This window comes from Phoenix dactylifera, chromosome 15, assembly GCF_051530095.1.
Source record: "Phoenix dactylifera cultivar Ajwa chromosome 15, Ajwa_hap1_PhDact_Kaust_v1.1, whole genome shotgun sequence".
NCBI classification, from domain to species: Eukaryota; Viridiplantae; Streptophyta; class Magnoliopsida; order Arecales; family Arecaceae; genus Phoenix; species Phoenix dactylifera.
In genome coordinates, this window is record NC_143204.1 from 24,724,721 (window position 1) to 24,746,065 (window position 21,345).

General features: G+C 43.8%; 1 long non-coding RNA gene across 1 annotated transcript; it reads right to left on the minus strand.

Annotated features, from left to right (window-relative positions):
* Positions 1 to 305: 305 nt before the first annotated feature.
* LOC120113308 (uncharacterized) lies at positions 306 to 19,364 on the minus strand. The gene is made up of 3 exons (XR_015973653.2): positions 19,174 to 19,364; positions 6,590 to 6,667; positions 306 to 2,205 (listed from the first exon to the last, which is right to left on the minus strand). It is a non-coding gene; the product is annotated as an uncharacterized LOC120113308 (long non-coding RNA).
* Between the last annotated feature and the right edge of the window lie 1,981 nt (positions 19,365 to 21,345).

Below are 21,345 nucleotides of genomic sequence, written 5' to 3' on the forward strand. Positions count from 1 at the left end.
GCTTCGGCAATTTGAATGCAAGTGAGCCTCGCTCCATTTCTTTTTCAAGAAACATAAAATAACATATAAAATTATCATTGATTACTTCTAAACATTTGTTTAATATAAGGTTGATGAGGAGCCCATATATTCAAATTCTAAGACTAGCTTTATATATGAATTAGCAGAATTGTTTCAGGTGGATTATTAGGACAAACTGACACCCTCAAAATGTATGAAGAATCATCTAACAGTTGTACATTATTTGTGAACTACTGGGAGTGTTTGATTCTGCTTATTAGATTTCTTTTGACGAACCCGTGTGGTCTGAAAAGGATGACAATCAACGTCAGAAATAAAACTGCAGTTGAAAAGGTTTAAAAAGGTTTGTTTCAGATGTTGTACTCCACTTGACACACTCGCACCCAATCCCTTTGGATAGGATCCTATGCTTGATTTATAACTCATTAACAAATTGGCAGTTTATCTCGCTACTCCTTTGACTGCTAGTTCTAAAATTTTCCCTTGGAATCCATAATATAAGCTTATGCTAGTAAATAAGTTTCGTGGTGTTCATAGGATGCCTGTTGGGACGTAGTTGGTAACCAAGGACGGGCAAGTGGATTTCTATCCCTTTGGACAGGTGGAGAATAAAGGGGAAAAAAAGAGTATATTTTGAGATTGCTAGCATAATAATAATGGAATCTCCAACTGCTTTAATATAAGAGAGACTGTATTTTATTCAAGAAATGATCTGCAAATCAGTGTTTCCGCCATCATCATATCGCATGTCCATGAAATTGTCGATTCCTTTTCATTAGTGATGCTTCTATTCCTCTGCATTAACTTCTGTATTCATATAAGAGAGATTATATTTCAATTAAAGAAGTAATCTGCAACACAGTATTCCTGAAATCATGAGACTGTATGTTCATGACTTTCTTGATCCTTTCTTATTATAACGCTGCTTATCTGTAATATGCAACCAAAAGGGCATTTCGATCAGCATTGTTAAACATACAAGCAGTTGATGAGTACATCGTCCTTAACCCAGAATTCATACGCTTGGACTGCTATAACAAGCTATGAAAGCAATGGATTTTCTTTTCTTGGTTTCAATTTGAAATTTCGAAAATCATAAATGCATTGTTAATTCCTCTATTCTCAATTCAATTTGATTGTTGTTTTCACCATGGGAAAATGATTTTCTGCTAAGATTTTGGATGTTTCATCATGTCATCGTGCTATACTAGAACTGAGCACAAAAGGATTCCTTAAAGACTTAAAGACTGCAGTCATCTGTCACATGGCTTCTCAGTACACCAGAGTTTGACCATTTGCCCTTTATCTTGATCTTCAACTTCCCAAAATTCAGATCTGTAAATGAAAATATTAATTCTATAATAACATGGAATATATTTGTATAAAATTAATAATTTATAGGATTAACAAATTATTTTTATGGAATATATCAATGGTAGTTTTTGCATTATATGGTTAGTAATCTTGGAATTTGATAGAATATCAAATTGGATATTTTCAATCACTAGAACATAGCATACCAAATATGATGATCTTAGATCATTGGGAATTGGATTATTTCAGCATAAGGATCATCTTAGTGATCCCATTTGGATAACCAAACACCACCATAGTATTTGTAGAAGAGCTGAGCTTGAGTCATGGGATGATGAACTCAGGCTAGGTTAGATTGTCTTCCAGTATGATGGAAGGTGTTATTATAAGGATGACAATGGAGCTCGGACAGATCTGAATGTTTCATCATGTCAGCGTGCTATACTAGAAAAGACTTCAGGAATGCAGTCATCTTTGTCACATGGCTTCTGAGTACACCAGATTTTGACCATTTGCCCTTATCTTGATCTTCAACTTCCCTAAATAAATGTTCTTATGGATCCTCACGTACTTTCTCTATTTAACTCCTAATGTTCTGACCAAAATAAGAATCTAAATCCATGCAAATCCAATTATAAATACCATAATCTAATCACAAACATCATGATCAACTCATGATCAATCCAAATAAGCCCATAATCACGATAAGGTAATCGATACCTTCACCCCTCTGTTTTCTCTTTCCCAACTTTCTCTTGCATTTGTCGCGGATCTGGCTCTTGCTAGAGACCATCGAATTTTGCCGCCCCAAAAACCCTCCCTTGTTTCGTCGTTCATTGGCTCCATCCCCTATTTTTGTGATATCCGCACCTGCCATCGATTTCCGGACAAATCTCTCCTCAATCCATTATGACCAAGTTGGACAAATGGCTGCATGATTACTGGTAGTTTACAAGGTCACATGCTTTGATATCCATGCATTTTTGCTTTCTACATTTGGACCACTCTAACAACGAATTGCAAACAAGTAATGAGACAAATACTAGAGCATATAAGGTAGAATAGTGCTAGTTTATAGGCAACCACATAATAACCTAAATAAAGTTGGTCCATATAAGATAACCGAGAACCTTGCATCAATGATCCAAGTTGTTGGATATGATATATTGTCTTTAAATTGCTTACCATTGAAAATAGTATGATCATTCCTAGATGCATAAACGATGCATAAATAGTTTAGAGATAATGTACATCATATCAAATGGCATGAATTATCCTCTCGGGTCACTAATTGTCGCACTATTTTGTATATAAAAAATCAGCTTAGTGAACTTTTAGAAATATCAATTATAACCAATTAACCATCCTAAAAATTTTAAGAGGCACGTACTAGGGCCAACTGACTGAAGCCATTCTTAGTTTCTAATCATCAGTTTCGACCTGATCCTAATGAAATATGGGTGAAGCTCTTCCGATCCCTTTCTCCTCTAAACAAAAATAATGAGTGAGGTAAAAAATGTTACAACTGAAGCTTAAATATCCCAAGGCTGAGATCACTTGTGGTCCGTTAAAATTTCTTTTCATTTATTCAATGGAGGCTAAACTAATTATTAGACTGTCAGAAAATCTAAAGTGAAGTTTCTGAAGAACTTTGCCGACCACATAGTATATGTCCTTGCATTATTTTATATCCTAGAGTTGTACTCTTAATCGTTGCAATCACTGTCATATTTCAAATGACCGTTTCAATTTTCTTAAAAAACCTTATATATATTTTTTGGGTACAGAAATGTTGTGAAGTACATATGTCACGCCCCGAACCCAGCACCCGGGTCCGGTATGCGACCGGCCGCATGAGCCCAAGAGCAGTGCCCTAGAGATCATGCAAGGCCTATGATTAACAAAAATTCCAATAAATCCACAACTAATATAATAATTCAAATAGACAAATCCGATATGTCCGAATAAACAAATTGGTTCAATTACAAAGTCTTCAAATGTTCATCGACATCAAAGAAGGATAAACAAACTAACTAATAACTCAAGTACTCGCACTCTGCGCACATTCCATCCAAATCTATGCATCCTGCAACTCTGGTAAAGAAAAAGAAGAAAAAGGGGGTGAGCTTTACAGCCCAGTAAGAATCCCTACACATCCATACCAACACAATAATAATATGAATTTGAAAGCCACGACAAATCGACGCACATTTCATGAAATCATAAACCGGTTATCAAAAGGCTCAAATAATCAATATAAGTATGTACGTCAAATATCAATGAAAGTCCAACCACGCAAGAATGATATAGCATACGATAGCTCATAAATCTTCATTAATGTTTTCAATGCTTTTTCTTTACATTCTATATTAACTTGATCCGGATCAATTATCTTTCCGACTTTGGGCCAAATCCCGGTCACGTTTCCAGCCCGTGACAGGGCAAACCAATAGTGTCACACTTAGAGCCTGTGACGGGCAAACCAACATTGTCACACTTAGAGCCTGTGACGGGCAAACCAACATTGTCACACTTAGAGCCTGTGACGGGCAACCAATAGTGTCACACTTAGAGCCTGTGACGGGCAAACCAACATTGTCACACTTAGAGCCTGTGACGGGCAAACCAATAGTGTCACACTTAGAGCCTGTGACGGGCAAACCCATAATAACGAGACGGCCCAAAGTCAATGTTCATTTAATCAATTTCACATCCACACATCAATCCCTTTTATTTACAACTATAGACTAATCCGGTCACGTTTCCAGCCCGTGACGGGGCAACCAATATTAACAAGGTTAGTCTATAGCACCACATCCATAAATCCAATTATACAGGTGTAGGTTATGCACATGCATACATCATAATATCAATCACAAGCCAACACAATCAAAATATAGTTTAATATAACAATTTTGATTTGTCTGGATCATAGCATATTAATTCAGATCGTAGCATATTATACATATATAAGTATAAAAATATTTATATTATGCAGGATTGGCGTACAAGGATTCTTACCCTTTGTTGAAAACTCAGACAAACTAATCACCGTCCTCACGGCGATCTATGAACCGGAATGCGCAGGACTCCGCTCAGCGTCCTCTCGTCCAATAGATTGTCCCCCTACAGAATCAAGACAATATTAAAAATTATCCAGAGTATCTGACAACCCAAAACCCTCCATTGACCTACGACTATCCAGCAATCCTTACAAACCATGGTCTCCTCGTATCAAACTAGAGAGAGAAAACTCCAATCTAGAGAGAGAAACTGGAGAGAGAAATAATCCAAGTAGAGAGAGGAACTAATAAACAAGAGAGAGAACCTAGGAGAGAGAAGAGAGGAGAGAGAAAACTCTTCCTCCTTCTCAAAACAGGGGGAACCGATCCATCTCCCTCTCTTCTTGGATCAGGGTGGCACAGCCACCAAGGTGCCCATCCTCGGCGACGACGGCCGGCCAGTGACGGCCATCAACTGCGGCACCACCGGCGACGGTGGTCGGCCGGCGGCCAACCAACGAGGGGAAGGAAAGGAGATGGGATCACGAGGAAGGAGATCTCGGTCCACCTCTTCCCATCCCCTCTAAAACCCTAGAAATCCCTCTCAACCAACCCACAGTCCCGATTCAACCCCCAAAACCATAGATCCGGCCAACCCGACGGCCGGCGGCGGCGAAATCCGAAAGAGAGGGGCCGAAACAGGGGTACCCTGTTTCGGATCCCTCTCCGACGGCTTCACCGGCCAAAAACCCCTCCAACGCCCCCAAAATCCAGAACATGAAGCATAAGGGAAGGGAGCCCCACTTACTTCGGTCCGACGGCGTGCTCCGGCGACCTTTCCGGCGAAGAATCGGCGGAGAAATTGTGAGCAACTTGCGGAGGGTCTTCACCGAAGGAAAGAGGAAGGCTCCCCCCCCCCCCCCCCCCCCCGCGGCCGGCCGGATCTCGGACCTCTCCGGCGCTCGGTCTCCTCCGGCGAGTCGCCTCTCCAACAACGCCGCCGCCGCCTCCCCCTTTGCACCCTCCCTTCATCCACCACGATCGTGCCTAAGGCACGATCGTAATAAGGGGATGGGCCCGGTCTTTTCGGGCCGGCCCGTCCCCCTTTCCTTTTTTTTTTTTTTTTTGGTTTTTTTTTTTTCAGGGGTATTACATTCTCTCCTCCTAAAAAAATTTCGTCCTCGAAATTAACTTACTTGAAGCCTCAAACTTTAAAAAAATATGCATCTGTTATATTATCCCCGAGATTTCAAATAGTCTCCCTCTCGGAGTACCTACTCACAAGATTTTGACATACAAAAATAAGCCCCAGAACCAGACAATATCTGGCAGGGGAGCCCCGCGGTCCCCCCTCATGTGGCCCCCACGTGGGCACTGGGTGCCTCACGTGCTTCGCAAAGGCGGGGGCGTGACATTTGGTATCACGGCTCTTGTCTGATGGTGGGAAGGGTGTGAGGCCCAATAGTCCCACATCAGAAAGACTCGTTCCAGAGCCTGGGCATATGAGGCGGGTGTCTCCTAATCCTGCAGATGCGTTTTGGGTGGAAAACAAAACCGGGGAGGGGTGAAGGATGCTTGCATGAAGCCCCAGAACCAGACAATATCTGGCAGGGGAGCCCCGCGGTCCCCCCTCATGTGGCCCCCACGTGGGCACTGGGTGCCTCACGTGCTTCGCAAAGGCGGGGGCGTGACATTGGTGTGAGGCCCAATAGTCCCACATCGGAAAGACTCGTTCCAGAGCCTGGGCATATGAGGCGGGTGTCTCCTAATCCTGCAGACGCGTTTTGGGTGGAAAACAAAACCGGGGAGGGGTGAAGGATGCTTGCATGAAGCCCCAGAACCAGACAATATCTGGCAGGGGAGCCCCGCGGTCCCCCCTCATGTGGCCCCCACGTGGGCACTGGGTGCCTCACGTGCTTCGCAAAGGCGGGGGCGTGACATTTGGTATCAGAGCCGAGGACGGCTCTTGTCCGATGGTGGGAAGGGTGTGAGGCCCAATAGTCCCACATCGGAAAGACTCGTTCTAGAGCCTGGGCATATGAGGCGGGTGTCTCCTAATCCTGCAGACGCGTTTTGGGAGGAAAACAAAACCGGGGAGGGGTGAAGGACGCTTGCGTGAAGCCCCAGAACCGGACAATATCTGGCAGGGGAGCCCCGTGTTCCCCCCTCATGTGGCCCCCACGTGGGCACTAGGTGCCTCACGTGCCTCGCAGAGGCGGGGGCGTGACAACATATTAGCACATATTACCTACCTTGTTGCCCTCAACTCCTTTTCCTCCCATCGATATGGTAAAATTGTCGAAGCATCCTGGATTTCTCCTTTGCTTCATCTGTTATGCAAGTTTGTCGGACTTCAAAAAATTATAAACTCGAAAACTTATAAGTCGTATAATTGTCGATAAGGGAATTGGAGAAGATTAATCAAAATTATACTCCACCTCAGGCCGGCGTGAAGCCCATCGGGCTACGCCCAAAAAAGTTCAGATCGATTTCAGACTTAAATATAGAGCCTATTTAGTTTTTGGGCTAGGCTCGGGTATGTGGCCTGAGCCCAAGCCCGAGCAAGATCCGAAATAGAGCCCGAATGCAGATCCAAATCAATTTATTCTTGCCAAATAACAACATACAAAAATAATGAGGAAGTAAAAGACAAATTAAAATGAGTATAGCCGATAATAATGTAGCATGTATCATTTACTTGTATTATAGGAGAGAGCCTGATTTTTAGCCAGTTCATTTACTTGTGAACGACGATGAGGACGCCCAGCTCTCCTTAATCCATCCTCGCTTCCCTATTTTTATTTTCTGTTTCCTCGGTTGTTCCTTTAGTTCTTCTAGTTTGTAGTTTTGGTATTTACTCGGTGTTAGTGTTTTGGATTCTACAGATAGATCTTGATTTCTAGTTTGACTTGGGCATTATATGGTAACCCCCCCCCCCCCCCCCCCCCCCCCCCCCCCCTCCTATTTTCTCTTTGGATTGTTGATACGTTCTTGATTTCTGATCTATTTTGATGTTATACAGTGATTTCACTGTTATATTGTGCCCTAACTACGATTTTTGGGTTTTAATTTTGTGATAGCCTAGATCTGGATATTGCCTTACGTGATTTTTTAAAATTCTTGGATTTTGATAGCTTTTTTCTGCCCCAGTGATTGATGATGGAGAACTCTTTGATTGGATGTCTGCTAGTTTTTAAGTTTGAATTGGGCTATCCATTTCTCATGTTTCTTGGCAGAGGTTTTTTTTAAAATTTGATAGTGCTGCAACGTTTTCATTTTTTCGTTGTGTTGTTCTTTTGTTTTTTCTTGCTGTTACTTACTTTGCAATCTTGCACGAGAATCTTGCCCGAAAGTTCTTTTTGATTTCCTGCTAATGATTAAGGTCAAGATTTGTGATTCACGATCAGTTGGCCCTTTCCCTATGAATGCAGCTATTTGATATGATATCAGTTGTTTGCCTCATTTTCATTTGGGTATATCTGTGCAGCCATTTACACTATTTTGATTTCGGATGATATATTGGTGATTAGAGAAAGATCTGTAATTTGATCCTTGCATTCGATCTTGTTTAATGCAGATGCAGACTTGACTTCTGTCTTTGATTCACTACACCTGTGGATCATTCTCTCTTTATCTCTGAGATGATGATCGCTATTTTCTCTGTGCCTTCATATTTTTTGTTTTAACTTCTACATGTTCTTATGCCAATACATTCACCTATGGACATTGTGGGAGATGTTGTGCTAAGTTGGGATTTTCGAAGGATGATTTCCCCCTAGGCTCTTACCTCTCCCTTCCCTAGTTCTAGTTATAATACAGAGATAATCTTCTATCATCTTCGCTGGCTCTATTTTTGTAATTCAAACTTGTTGGATTGAACAACATTTTTGCACACATTTTGATTTTTTCTTAATTGTTGTACGTGTATATTCACAATGCATGAACCTCTGTCAGTCAGTTCTTGATTTCAGTAGATTGCTGTTATTGGTGGTATGTTTTAAGGTGGGATTTAAACAGGAGATAGAGTGTTTATAAAAGGTATTCATAAAAGGTGTATCTGTGATGTGTGCAAAAATGTTGTTCTATCCAACAAGTTTGCATTATAAAAATAGAGCCAGGGAAGATGATAGAAGATTATATCTGTATTATAACTAGAACTAGGAAAGGGATAGGTTGGAGCCTAGGGGGAAATCATCCTTTGAAAATCCCAACTTAGCACAACATCTCCCACAATGTCGAAAATAGTGATCATCCTCTCAGAGATAAACAGAGAATGATCCATAGGTGAAGTGAATCAAAGATAGAAGTCATGTCTGCATCTGCATTAAATAGGATCGAATGCATGGATCAAATTACAGAATCTTGCTCTAATCACCAATATATCATCCAAAATTAAACTAGTGTAAATGGCAGCACAAATATATCCAAAAGAAAATGAGGCAAACAACTGATATCATATCAAATAGCTGCATTCATAGGGAAAGGGCCAACTGATCGTGAATCACAAATCTTGACAGGAAATCAAAAAGAACTTTCGCGCAAGATTCTCGTGCAAGATTGCAGAGTAAGTAGCAGCAAGGAAAAACAAAAGAACAACACAACGAAAAAATCAAAACGTTACAGCACTATCAAATTTAAAAAAAAAATCCTCCGCCAAGAAACAACATGGGAAATAGATAGCCCAATTCAAACTTAAAAACTAGCAGAAATCCAATCAAAGAGTTCTCCATCATCAATCACTAGGGCAGAAAAAAGCTATCAAAATCCAAGAATTTTAAAGAATACGTAAAGCAATATCGAGATCTAGGCTATCACAAAATTAAAACCTAAAAAACGCAGTTAGGGCACAAAATAACAGTGAAATCACAGTATAACATCAAAATAGATCAGAAATCAAGAACGTATCAACAATCCAAAGAGAAAATAGGAAGGGATTACCATATAACGCCCAAGTCAAATCAGAAATCAAGAACCATATCTAGAATCCAAAGAACTATTACCGAGTAAACACCAAAACCGCGAACTAGAAGAACTGAAGGAACAAACGTGGAAACAGGAAATAAAAATAGGAAAGTAAGGACGGATTAAGGTGAGCTGGGTGTCACGCCCCGAACCCGGGGCCCGGGGCGCGAGCAGACGCCGCGCACCTGCAGGGCGGACCCCGCAGGCGCGCAAGGCAGATAAATCAGATCAACCATCAATAGCTAAACAAAGATAAATTCCAGTTTCCATATCAAATGTCCATAAATATATACACATGTCAAAAGGAAAGTCAATGTCTACTAGCTAAATACATCATGATCACTCCATCCATAATCCCTATAATCACATGTCATCACCTGAAAAAAAAATGTAAATAATAGGAGTGAGCTAACAGCTCAGTAGGCGACATCATGCAATAAAGTCATCATATAATATGTCATAATGCATATAAAAGCAGCTAAACTCATAAATCCAAAAATCCACACAATAATCTGTAAACCCGATCCGAGACTCAAAATATCTCAACCGCATGACTACGGCCACATCACCCAGTGGCATGGTTACACCGAAGTGCCAATACAACTCTCCGAAGAGCCGCTCCACTGAGCCAACGCACCACTGTGCCGCACCCCCTGGTGCCAATCTCACGCTCCGCAGAGCCAACGCACCACTGTGCCGCACCCCCTGGTGCCAATCTCACGCTCCACTGAGCCGCTCCGCAGAGCAAAACGCACCCCTGTGCCGCCACTATTCTATCACCGGTGGTCACGGTGTCGGAACCAGTTCCTCAGTACAAGTCGACAGGGCCAACGTATCATCCCATTGACGGGGTCTAGACTATAGTCACGCGGTCTTTAAAAATCAATAAATAAATTTTCCACATCGTGAATTTCTAAATCAAAGTCATGAACATGCTCCCAATAATAAGTCACATAACAGTTTATAAAAAAAAAAAATAAATATTTAATTCTAATTCTAACACATAATGCCAAGAATAAATCATAACATCAAGATATGCAAGATACATGTTATAATTCGATTTTAAAGCAATAAGTCACCTACCTGGGTTCGCTTAAAAGATCCCTGCCACAGATATCACGAACCCCTGATTAAACATAAATATTAATTATTTAATTAATTAAGAAACATAATTTAAACTAATTTCAACCCCTTAAACTCCTAAGTTCATAAATCCAAGAATGGGCCCCCAAGATCAAACATATACCCTAAAATCAGAATCCTTTAGACCCAAGTCAATTGTGGCCCAAAACAGATTAGGCCCAATTGAACCAAACCGGATAACAGGTTCATATCAAATTTCGGGCCCAACCCAAACCAGTCCACAGTTCCAATTTGGCCCGACTCAGCCCAACACAGACCCCCAACCCAACCCAGACCAGGTCTGATCAGACCATAACAAAACCCATTCACTTAAACTCAGACCCAACCCAATTCAAGAAATGGGTGGAATCGGTACACGGTCTGATCCACACTACCCAACTCAAGTTTAGGCTAAATCCCATGGTTCAATCAGATCAGGGTCTGTTGTGTCTGGTTTGAGACCCAAATAGGCCGGTACACGGTCTGATCCACACTACCCAACTCAAGTTTAGGCTAAATCCCATGGTTCAATCAGATCAGGGTCTGTTGTGTCTGGTTTGAGACCCAAATAGGCACGGAAATCAAAGCAAGGTATACGCCCAGGAAGAAGAAAGAAGAAGAAGAAGAAGAAGAAGAAGAAGAAGAAGAAGAAGAAGAAAAGGAAGGAGGGGGGGGGTGGCTGGTGGTTCCGGTCGGCCCTCGGCGGTCGACCGTGGCCCTCGGCGGCGGCGCTCGGCCAGCCGCCGCCGGCCACTCTGCTGTCACAGGCGGCGGAAGGGATGAAGAAGAGAAGAAGAGAAGAAGGAGAGGAAGAAGGGAGGAAAGAGAGGGACCGGGGCTGGGAAGCCCGGCCCCTTGTTCGCCCACCTCCGGCCGAACCCGTTTCGGCCGGATTGACCCCGGCCGGCCACCGTCGGCCGGCCGAATCCCATCAAAAAAATTTCCAAAACAGGGGATGAAAACCGGTTGCCATCCCTCATTTCTCTCCCCCTTAGATCCATAAAAAAAATAATGAATGGATTGTCTTTCTCACCTCCGGTCGTCGACGAGCGAATCCCCGGCGACGTTGGCGGCTCCGGCGGCGGCGGTGGCTCCGGCAAACCTCTCAAGAAAAGGGAAGAAGATGAGGGGAAAACTCAAATTTTTTTTTAGAGGGATGGGAAAAGGGATGGGCTCGGACGAGGCTCTCAGAGGAGAGAAAGAGGGAGAGAGAGATAGAGGGAGAGAGGGAGAGAGGGAAAAGGGGGGGGAGGTGCGAAGATCCCGCTGGCCGTTCGGCCGGCGTGGTCTTCGTGGGGCGACACGAAGAGCGAACTGAAGTCGGCATCCATTACCGACTTCAGTTCTTTGGGCCCAATAACAGGCCCAAAATTCAGATCTTTACACTCTAACCAACTAAAAAAAAATTCGTCCTCGAAATTAAAACATACCTCAATCCGAGAACATGGCAGGAAACTTCTCTCTCATCTCCTCCTCCAGCTCCCAAGTAGCTTCTCTCTCACTGTGATTGCTCCACTGCACCTTTACATAAGGAATCGTGCGCCTCCTCAAAACTTGGTCCTTCCTATCCACTACACGGATAGGCTGCTCAACATAAGAAAGATCTGCGCGGAGCTGCAAAGGTGCCACTTCAATCACATGACTGGGATCAGCAATGTACCTCCTCAGCATGGAGACATGAAATACAGAATGAACCCCCGATAGAGCAGGTGGAAGTGCCAGTCTATAAGCAACAGATCCAACTCTCTCGAGAATCTCGAAGGGTCCCACATATCTCGGACTGAGCTTGCCTCGAACTCCAAACCGCATGATCCCTTTAGAAGGGGATACTCTGAGGAACACATGATCTCCGACCTGAAATTCCAATTCCCGCCTCCTGATATCTGCATAGCTTTTCTGTCTACTCTGAGCTGCTCGGAGTCGTTCTCTGATCAACTGAATCTTTTCCACTGTCTGCTGCACCATCTCTGGACCCAAGATCTTCCTCTCCCCCACATCATCCCAACAGATAGGCGATCTGCACTTCCTACCATATAGAGCTTCATAAGGAGCCATCTGTATGCTTGCCTGGTAGCTATTATTATAAGCAAACTCTACCAGTGACAAGTGATGATCCCAAGAGCCCCTCATATCAATAGAGCAGGCTCTCAGCATATCCTCTAAAATCTGGATGGTCCTCTCAGACTGTCCATCTGTCTGTGGATGAAAGGCTGTACTGAAGCTAAGGGTGGTCCCCAAAGCTCTGTGCAAGCTGCCCCAGAAATGTGCCACAAACCGAGAATCTCTGTCTGATACAATGGATACTGGAACTCCGTGCAGCCGTACTATCTGCTCGATATATAATTCTGCCAGCTTCTCCAGTGTCATCCCGGTCTTGATTGCCAGAAAATGAGCTGTTTTGGTCAGTCTGTCTACGATCACCCAGACTGAATCATGACCTCTAAGGGTACGAGGTAGTCCTGATACGAAATCCATAGTGATATGCTCCCATTTCCACTCTGGAATCGGCAGAGGCTGTAGCATACCTGCTGGTCTCTGATGCTCAATCTTAACTTGCTGACAAGTTAAGCATTGAGATACATGCTGGGCAATCTCCCTCTTCATGTTATTCCACCAAAACACCGCTTTCAGATCCTTGTACATCTTGGTACTGCCTGGGTGCACTGTATATCCCGTACTGTGAGCCTCATCCATGATTTCCTTCTTCAGACCAGGATTATCTGGAATACAGACTCTGTTAATAAACCTCAAAGAGCCATCTTCATGTATACGGAAATCTGACTGTGTACCAGACTCGATATCTCTCCTGATCTTCTGGAGTCGAGGGTCATCAACTTGCGCTGCCTTAATTCTATCAATAAGTGTAGGCTGGACTCGCAAGTTTGCCAATTTCATAGTAGCCTCATGTAGATACACCTCTATCTCTGCTCTCCTCAGATCTTCCAGAATATCCTTCTGAGTAGTAATCAAGGCTGCAATATTCCCTGAAGATTTCCGGCTCAGTGCATCTGCTACCACATTTGCCTTTCCAGGGTGATAGTGGATAGTCAGATCATAATCTTTTAACAACTCCAGCCACCTTCTCTGTCTCATGTTCAACTCTTTCTGAGTGAAGAGATATTTCAGACTTTTGTGATCAGTGAATACCTGGCATGTCTCTCCATACAAATAGTGTCTCCAGATCTTTAAAGCAAACACCACAGCTGCAAGCTCAAGATCATGAGTGGGATAATTCTCTTCATAGGGCTTGAGCTGTCGGGAGGCATAAGCAATAACTTTTCCATTCTGCATCAGTACACAACCCAAACCCTTCTTGGAAGCATCACTATAAATGGTAAAATCAGTACCGGTAACTGGTAGAGTCAGAATAGGTGCTGATACTAGACGGTGTTTCAATTCCTTGAAACTTTTCTCACACTGATCCGACCACTCGAATTTCACTCCTTTGCGAGTGAGTCGAGTCAAGGGCCCAGCAATACTAGAGAAGCCTTCTACAAATCTTCTGTAATAGCCGGCTAATCCAAGGAAACTGCGGATCTCTGATACATTTGTCGGTCTGTTCCAGTCAACTACAGCTTCGATCTTCTTCGGGTCAACCATAATTCCTTCTTTAGATACCACATGTCCCAAGAACATCACCTGATCCAGCCAGAACTGACATTTCTTCAGTTTCCCATACAATTGATTATGTCTCAAAATTTCCAAAACAATTTTCAAGTGTTGCTCATGCTCAGTATGACTCTTGGAATAGATTAAGATGTCATCAATAAACACAATTACAAATTTGTCCAAGAAAGGTTTAAATACCCTGTTCATCATATCCATAAATGCAGCTGGAGCATTTGTCAACCCGAAAGGCATCACCAGATACTCATAATGGCCATATCTGGTGCGGAAGGCAGTCTTGGCTATATCAGACTCCTTTATCCTCAATTGATGATATCCAGATCGCAGATCAATCTTTGAAAACACCTGGGCACCCTGAAGCTGATCAAACAAGTCATCAATCCGGGGCAGGAGGTACCTGTTCTTGATAGTCACTTTGTTAATTTCCCGGAAATCAATGCATAGCCTCATACTGCCGTCCTTCTTTCTCACAAATAACACTGGTGCACCCCAAGGAGAGACACTGGGTCGAATGAAACCCAGATCCAATAGCTCCTGCAACTGTTCCTTCAGTTCTTTTAGTTCAGTAGGGGCCATTCTGTAAGGAGGTCTAGATATGGGTGCCGTACCAGGGTTTAGATCAATGGCAAATTCCACCTCTCTAACTGGTGGTAAACCAGGAAGCTCATCAGGGAAAACATCAGGGTATTCCCTGACCACGGGTATGTCTTCAATTTTCTGTTCCGACTGTTCAGAATCCATGACGGCTGCCATATACACAGAGCACCCCTTCCTGAGAGACCGAATACCCTGTAAGGCTGCCACTATCTGAGGGGAGACACACCCTCCATCACCCACAAAATAAAACTCTTCAATGTCAGGGATTCGGAAAGTCACCCGCTTCGAGAAGCAGTCAATGGTAGCGTGATATATAGCTAACCAATCCATACCCAGAATTAAATCAAATTCATGTAAGTCCATGACAATAAGGTCAGCTTTCAAGTCTCTACCCTCTACAATTACTGGGCAAGACTTGCATATCAGTGAGGTGATCATCTTACCCCCAGCTGGGGTACTAACACATAATTCTCTCTCCAAGGGTGAGCAAAATATATCATGCTTATGCACATATGTGGATGAAATAAAAGAGTGTGTGGCCCCTGAGTCGAATAGTGCATATGCATAAGTAGAATGTACTAATAAGGTACCTGTCACTGCCGTGTTGGATGCCTGGGCATCCTGCTGTGTCAGTGCATATACCCGTCCCTGGGTGCGAGATCCTCCTCCCCTTTGCTGCCTGAGGACAACTGACTGGGTAGCCTGTACTGGAGTAAAGGAAGTCTGTCGTTGAGGAGCTACAGAACGCGGTGGCCTCTGCGCAGATCTAGTACGAGGACAATTGGAAATCCTGTGACCCGGCTGACCACACCCGAAACAAACTCCAGAAACTGTCTGAGTCTGAGGGCACTCAGCTATCCGGTGGCCCTGCTGACCACACCTGAAACATGCCCCAATACCAGGCCGTGTCTGAAGACACTCAACAGCTCTATGTCCAGTCTGGCCACACTTGAAGCACATTCCTGATATCCCCCTGCGATCCGGTGCAGTCCTCCCATATGGAACTCGCTGCCCTGCTCCTGGACGGAACTGCATAGGTCGGCGCAGATGCCGCTCACCGTCAGAATCAAAGTCCCTGGTCCTCTTTGACTTCCCTTTCTGAGCATCCTGTGTCTCCTTCCAGATGATCTCCATATTTTTAGCTCTGTCAACTAGGTCATCATAATCAGTCGAGTGAACAGCAGCTAAACCCTGACGCAGGCGAGGCCTCAGTCCTTCCTCAAATCTACTCATCCTAGATTTAGGGTCTTGGACAAGAGATGGTGCAAAACGTGACAGTCGATCGAACTCAGCCTCATAATCCTCCACAGTCATACTCCCCTGAGAGAGACTCAGAAACTCCCTCTCCAACTCCCTGATACGACTGGAAGGAAAATACTTGGAGTAGAAGGCCATGCGGAATCCCGGCCAGGTCACATATCCTGCATCCTGCATCATAGTCCTCTCCACAGACTCCCACCAATGATGAGCCCGGTCCTGAAGCATATAGGTGGCAAATCTGATCTTCTCCTCCTCAGTACAACCCATGGCCCTGAAAGCCTTCTCCATCTCATCTATCCACCATTCGGCCTCTTGGGGATCGGTAGTTCCCTTGAAGGCCGGAGGAGCCAACTTCCGGAATTCTGCAATGCTCCTCCCCTGATCCGACGAGCTAGCAGAGGGATGCTGTGGATGTGGGTCCCTCTGCTGTCTGACCAGCTCAATCACCTCCCTGACCAGTTCCAATACTGGGGTCGATCCTCCCGCCTGATCCTGTTCTGGTCGGTCTAAAACTGTCGGAGCAATCTCCTCTTCCTGAACTCGCTCAGCTGGGCGAGGAGTCGCCGGATCATCTCCCATCGTCTCAATCAGACGACGAGGTGGTATACGAGTACGGCGGGGCGGCATCCTGATACAGACATAATACCACAAGTTAGGGTTAAGTCAAAAATCTTCCTATGAGTTTACTACCCCACTCTCATTTCCTCACATGTGTCCCTATGCTCCTAGGGTTTTCATTAGTTATTGTTTTTTTTTTTTTTTTTTTTGTTCTGATGTCCCTAGTGATCGTTAACCTAAGCTCTGATACCAATAAATCTGTCACGCCCCGAACCCGGGGCCCGGGGCGCGAGCAGACGCCGCGCACCTGCAGGGCGGACCCCGCAGGCGCGCAAGGCAGATAAATCAGATCAACCATCAATAGCTAAACAAAGATAAATTCCAGTTTCCATATCAAATGTCCATAAATATATACACATGTCAAAAGGAAAGTCAATGTCTACTAGCTAAATACATCATGATCACTCCATCCATAATCCCTATAATCACATGTCATCACCTGAAAAAAAAAATGTAAATAATAGGAGTGAGCTAACAGCTCAGTAGGCGACATCATGCAATAAAGTCATCATATAATATGTCATAATGCATATAAAAGCAGCTAAACTCATAAATCCAAAAATCCACACAATAATCTGTAAACCCGATCCGAGACTCAAAATATCTCAACCGCATGACTACGGCCACATCACCCAGTGGCATGGTTACACCGAAGTGCCAATACAACTCTCCGAAGAGCCGCTCCACTGAGCCAACGCACCACTGTGCCGCACCCCCTGGTGCCAATCTCACGCTCCGCAGAGCCAACGCACCACTGTGCCGCACCCCCTGGTGCCAATCTCACGCTCCACTGAGCCGCTCCGCAGAGCAAAACGCACCCCTGTGCCGCCACTATTCTATCACCGGTGGTCACGGTGTCGGAACCAGTTCCTCAGTACAAGTCGACAGGGCCAACGTATCATCCCATCGACGGGGTCTAGACTATAGTCACGCGGTCTTTAAAAATCAATAAATAAATTTTCCACATCGTGAATTTCTAAATCAAAGTCATGAACATGCTCCCAATAATAAGTCACATAACAGTTTATAAAAAAAAAAAATAAATATTTAATTCTAATTCTAACACATAATGCCAAGAATAAATCATAACATCAAGATATGCAAGATACATGTTATAATTCGATTTTAAAGCAATAAGTCACCTACCTGGGTTCGCTTAAAAGATCCCTGCCACAGATATCACGAACCCCTGATTAAACATAAATATTAATTATTTAATTAATTAAGAAACATAATTTAAACTAATTTCAACCCCTTAAACTCCTAAGTTCATAAATCCAAGAATGGGCCCCCAAGATCAAACATATACCCTAAAATCAGAATCCTTTAGACCCAAGTCAATTGTGGCCCAAAACAGATTAGGCCCAATTGAACCAAACCGGATAACAGGTTCATATCAAATTTCGGGCCCAACCCAAACCAGTCCACAGTTCCAATTTGGCCCGACTCAGCCCAACACAGACCCCCAACCCAACCCAGACCAGGTCTGATCAGACCATAACAAAACCCATTCACTTAAACTCAGACCCAACCCAATTCAAGAAATGGGTGGAATCGGTACACGGTCTGATCCACACTACCCAACTCAAGTTTAGGCTAAATCCCATGGTTCAATCAGATCAGGGTCTGTTGTGTCTGGTTTGAGACCCAAATAGGCCGGTACACGGTCTGATCCACACTACCCAACTCAAGTTTAGGCTAAATCCCATGGTTCAATCAGATCAGGGTCTGTTGTGTCTGGTTTGAGACCCAAATAGGCACGGAAATCAAAGCAAGGTATACGCCCAGGAAGAAGAAAGAAGAAGAAGAAGAAGAAGAAGAAGAAGAAGAAGAAGAAGAAAAGGAAGGAGGGGGGGTGGCTGGTGGTTCCGGTCGGCCCTCGGCGGTCGACCGTGGCCCTCGGCGGCGGCGCTCGGCCAGCCGCCGCCGGCCACTCTGCTGTCACAGGCGGCGGAAGGGATGAAGAAGAGAAGAAGAGAAGAAGGAGAGGAAGAAGGGAGGAAAGAGAGGGACCGGGGCTGGGAAGCCCGGCCCCTTGTTCGCCCACCTCCGGCCGAACCCGTTTCGGCCGGATTGACCCCGGCCGGCCACCGTCGGCCGGCCGAATCCCATCAAAAAAATTTCCAAAACAGGGGATGAAAACCGGTTGCCATCCCTCATTTCTCTCCCCCTTAGATCCATAAAAAAAATAATGAATGGATTGTCTTTCTCACCTCCGGTCGTCGACGAGCGAATCCCCGGCGACGTTGGCGGCGGCGGCGGTGGCTCCGGCAAACCTCTCAAGAAAAGGGAAGAAGATGAGGGGAAAACTCAAATTTTTTTTTAGAGGGATGGGAAAAGGGATGGGCTCGGACGAGGCTCTCAGAGGAGAGAAAGAGGGAGAGAGAGATAGAGGGAGAGAGGGAGAGAGGGAAAAGGGGGGGGAGGTGCGAAGATCCCGCTGGCCGTTCGGCCGGCGTGGTCTTCGTGGGGCGACACGAAGAGCGAACTGAAGTCGGCATCCATTGCCGACTTCAGTTCTTTGGGCCCAATAACAGGCCCAAAATTCAGATCTTTACACTGGGCGTCCTCGTCGTCGTTCTCACCCATCGCCGATCTGATCTAGGGACGCAAAGAAGAAGGCCAACGCGCTCGTCGCCACCCAGCTTACCATACTTTAGCCAACGGGGAATTGTAGATCCTTCATCTCCAGCGGCGCGATCGCCGGATTCCGATAGTTTTGTCGATCGATCGCGAAGTCGCGTGGTGCAGAGGTTTATATAGAAATAGTTTTAAGTCGACACGCGCACGGAGATTAGGGATTACACCCTCGACTTGGTTCGAAGTATTTGAGTTAGCCGTTAGAATATAGGATTAATTGTTTCCAACTTCTTTCTTTTCTTGAAACTTATACTATTTTTAAGTTCTTGAGTTTCCACCTCACGGAGAAGTAGAGTTAAAAGTGGGCCAGGCCGGCCGGGTCATTCTCCTATTCAAATCCGGTCCTAACTTTTGAGCTCCAAGCTAGGCTTGGGCCTCAAATTTTTGAATTATCTAGACCTGAACCCAATCCAAACCGAGTGCAAGTTACCTGTTTGGGCCAAAAATAGGTCTGATCCGAATCCGATTAAAGTATATTTTCTGAATTAGAAAATATGTCCCATAAAACTTTTTACTGAAAAAGAACATGATCAGCCCATTTTGAAACTCGCTGCATCTTGCAAAGTAAGAAGTACTAAAAAAAGTTTTGCTTTGATTAGAATTTAGCTCGATCGCATGATGTATTGTACTTTTACATATTGATGCCATGTTTTAGAGCTCAAAATTATCCATTTTCAGAAGGGGGAAAAAACATCTTAATCAAATACCATATAAGAAAGTTAGGGCCTCCCAAAGTTTGACACCTGATTTAACTTTCTAATATTGTAAATCCCATTCAGATCTTATCCAATCCTCCTCTTGATAACCAAAATAGTCTACATTGGATCTAGTGCTTCTTTTGTATTCTTGGTTCCAATTTGAATGAATATGTAATAAGTTCAAAAAATAAAAAACGCTCAAACCTGAAATGATCTTAATTATGTGGACCATTGTAGTTAAGATCCACTGGTGGCGATCTAAACTTATCAAACATGCCACACACTCATGCGAGCATATTTATACATATATACATATGCATGTATGCATGTATGCATGTATGTATGTTTAGGTTTCTTTTTAGTTTTGCTTGAAATTAATTAGCTCGTTTAGCTTCAAAATAAACAGAATCCGAGCATTTTCTGACCCAACTTTGCGATGTTTATATCGTTGACATTTCCTACATGCACCCATTTGTCCAACTTCTAGGTCCACCTAGGCCCAAAAAAATCTAACGAGCTCTTTGTAAATCATGAAGGGCAAGGCACAAACAGGGGCTGAATTGATGCCCAACTCTGGTCTAACTGGATCAAGTCTTGTCATGTTGACCCAAACAAGCTTTAGGTGAACAATTCAGTATAAATTAATTATACATGGTGTTTTGTTTGATTTTGTAGCTTTGCTCGCCATTTATAGTGTGATATCTTATGAAATCATATTGAGTAATATTACACAATATAAACAATATTTGATTATCTAATATAACTCAAGACACGAGTTTTTTCTTTATACAAAAAAAAAAAAAAAAGTTTTGCTATTATTATTTGTAATATGGAGGGCTTTGATGCAATGAAGTCGATTTGAAGTTTTACCTTAGAAACTCGCATGAAATAGACGTATTCTATACGTGGCAATGCATAACGAGTCTTCCCTTATGTTGAGCTACTTTCGGCAGGCCGCACGAAATAGCCTGGCTCGAAACGAAGCTAGAGAACACGGCATCTGGCCTTCTGCCGACGATTGAGTCCCTCTACTTGGTCATAATGGATCAAGGAGAGACTCGTCCGGGAACCAATGGCAGGTGCGGATATCACAAAAATGGGGGATGGAGCCAATGAACGGCAAAATAAGGGAGGGTTTTTGGGGCAGCAAAATTCGATGGTCTCTAGCAAGGGCCAGATCGGCGACAATGGCCTCATGCAAGAGCAAGTTAGGAAAGAGAAAATAAAGGGGTGAAGGTATCGATTACTTCGCTATGATGATAGGCTGATTATGATGTTTGCTATTGGATTATGGTACTTGCAATGGATTTGAATGAATTTGGATTCTTATTTTGATCAGAACGTTAGGAGTTAAATGAAGAAAGTATGTGAGAATCCATAAGAACATATACTTAGTGCTGCATAGGCTATGTGTTGGCTGTTATATGCATAGTATTTTTCCAAGGGTCTATATGAAATTATTATCTTCTCTTCTTAGAGCCGTG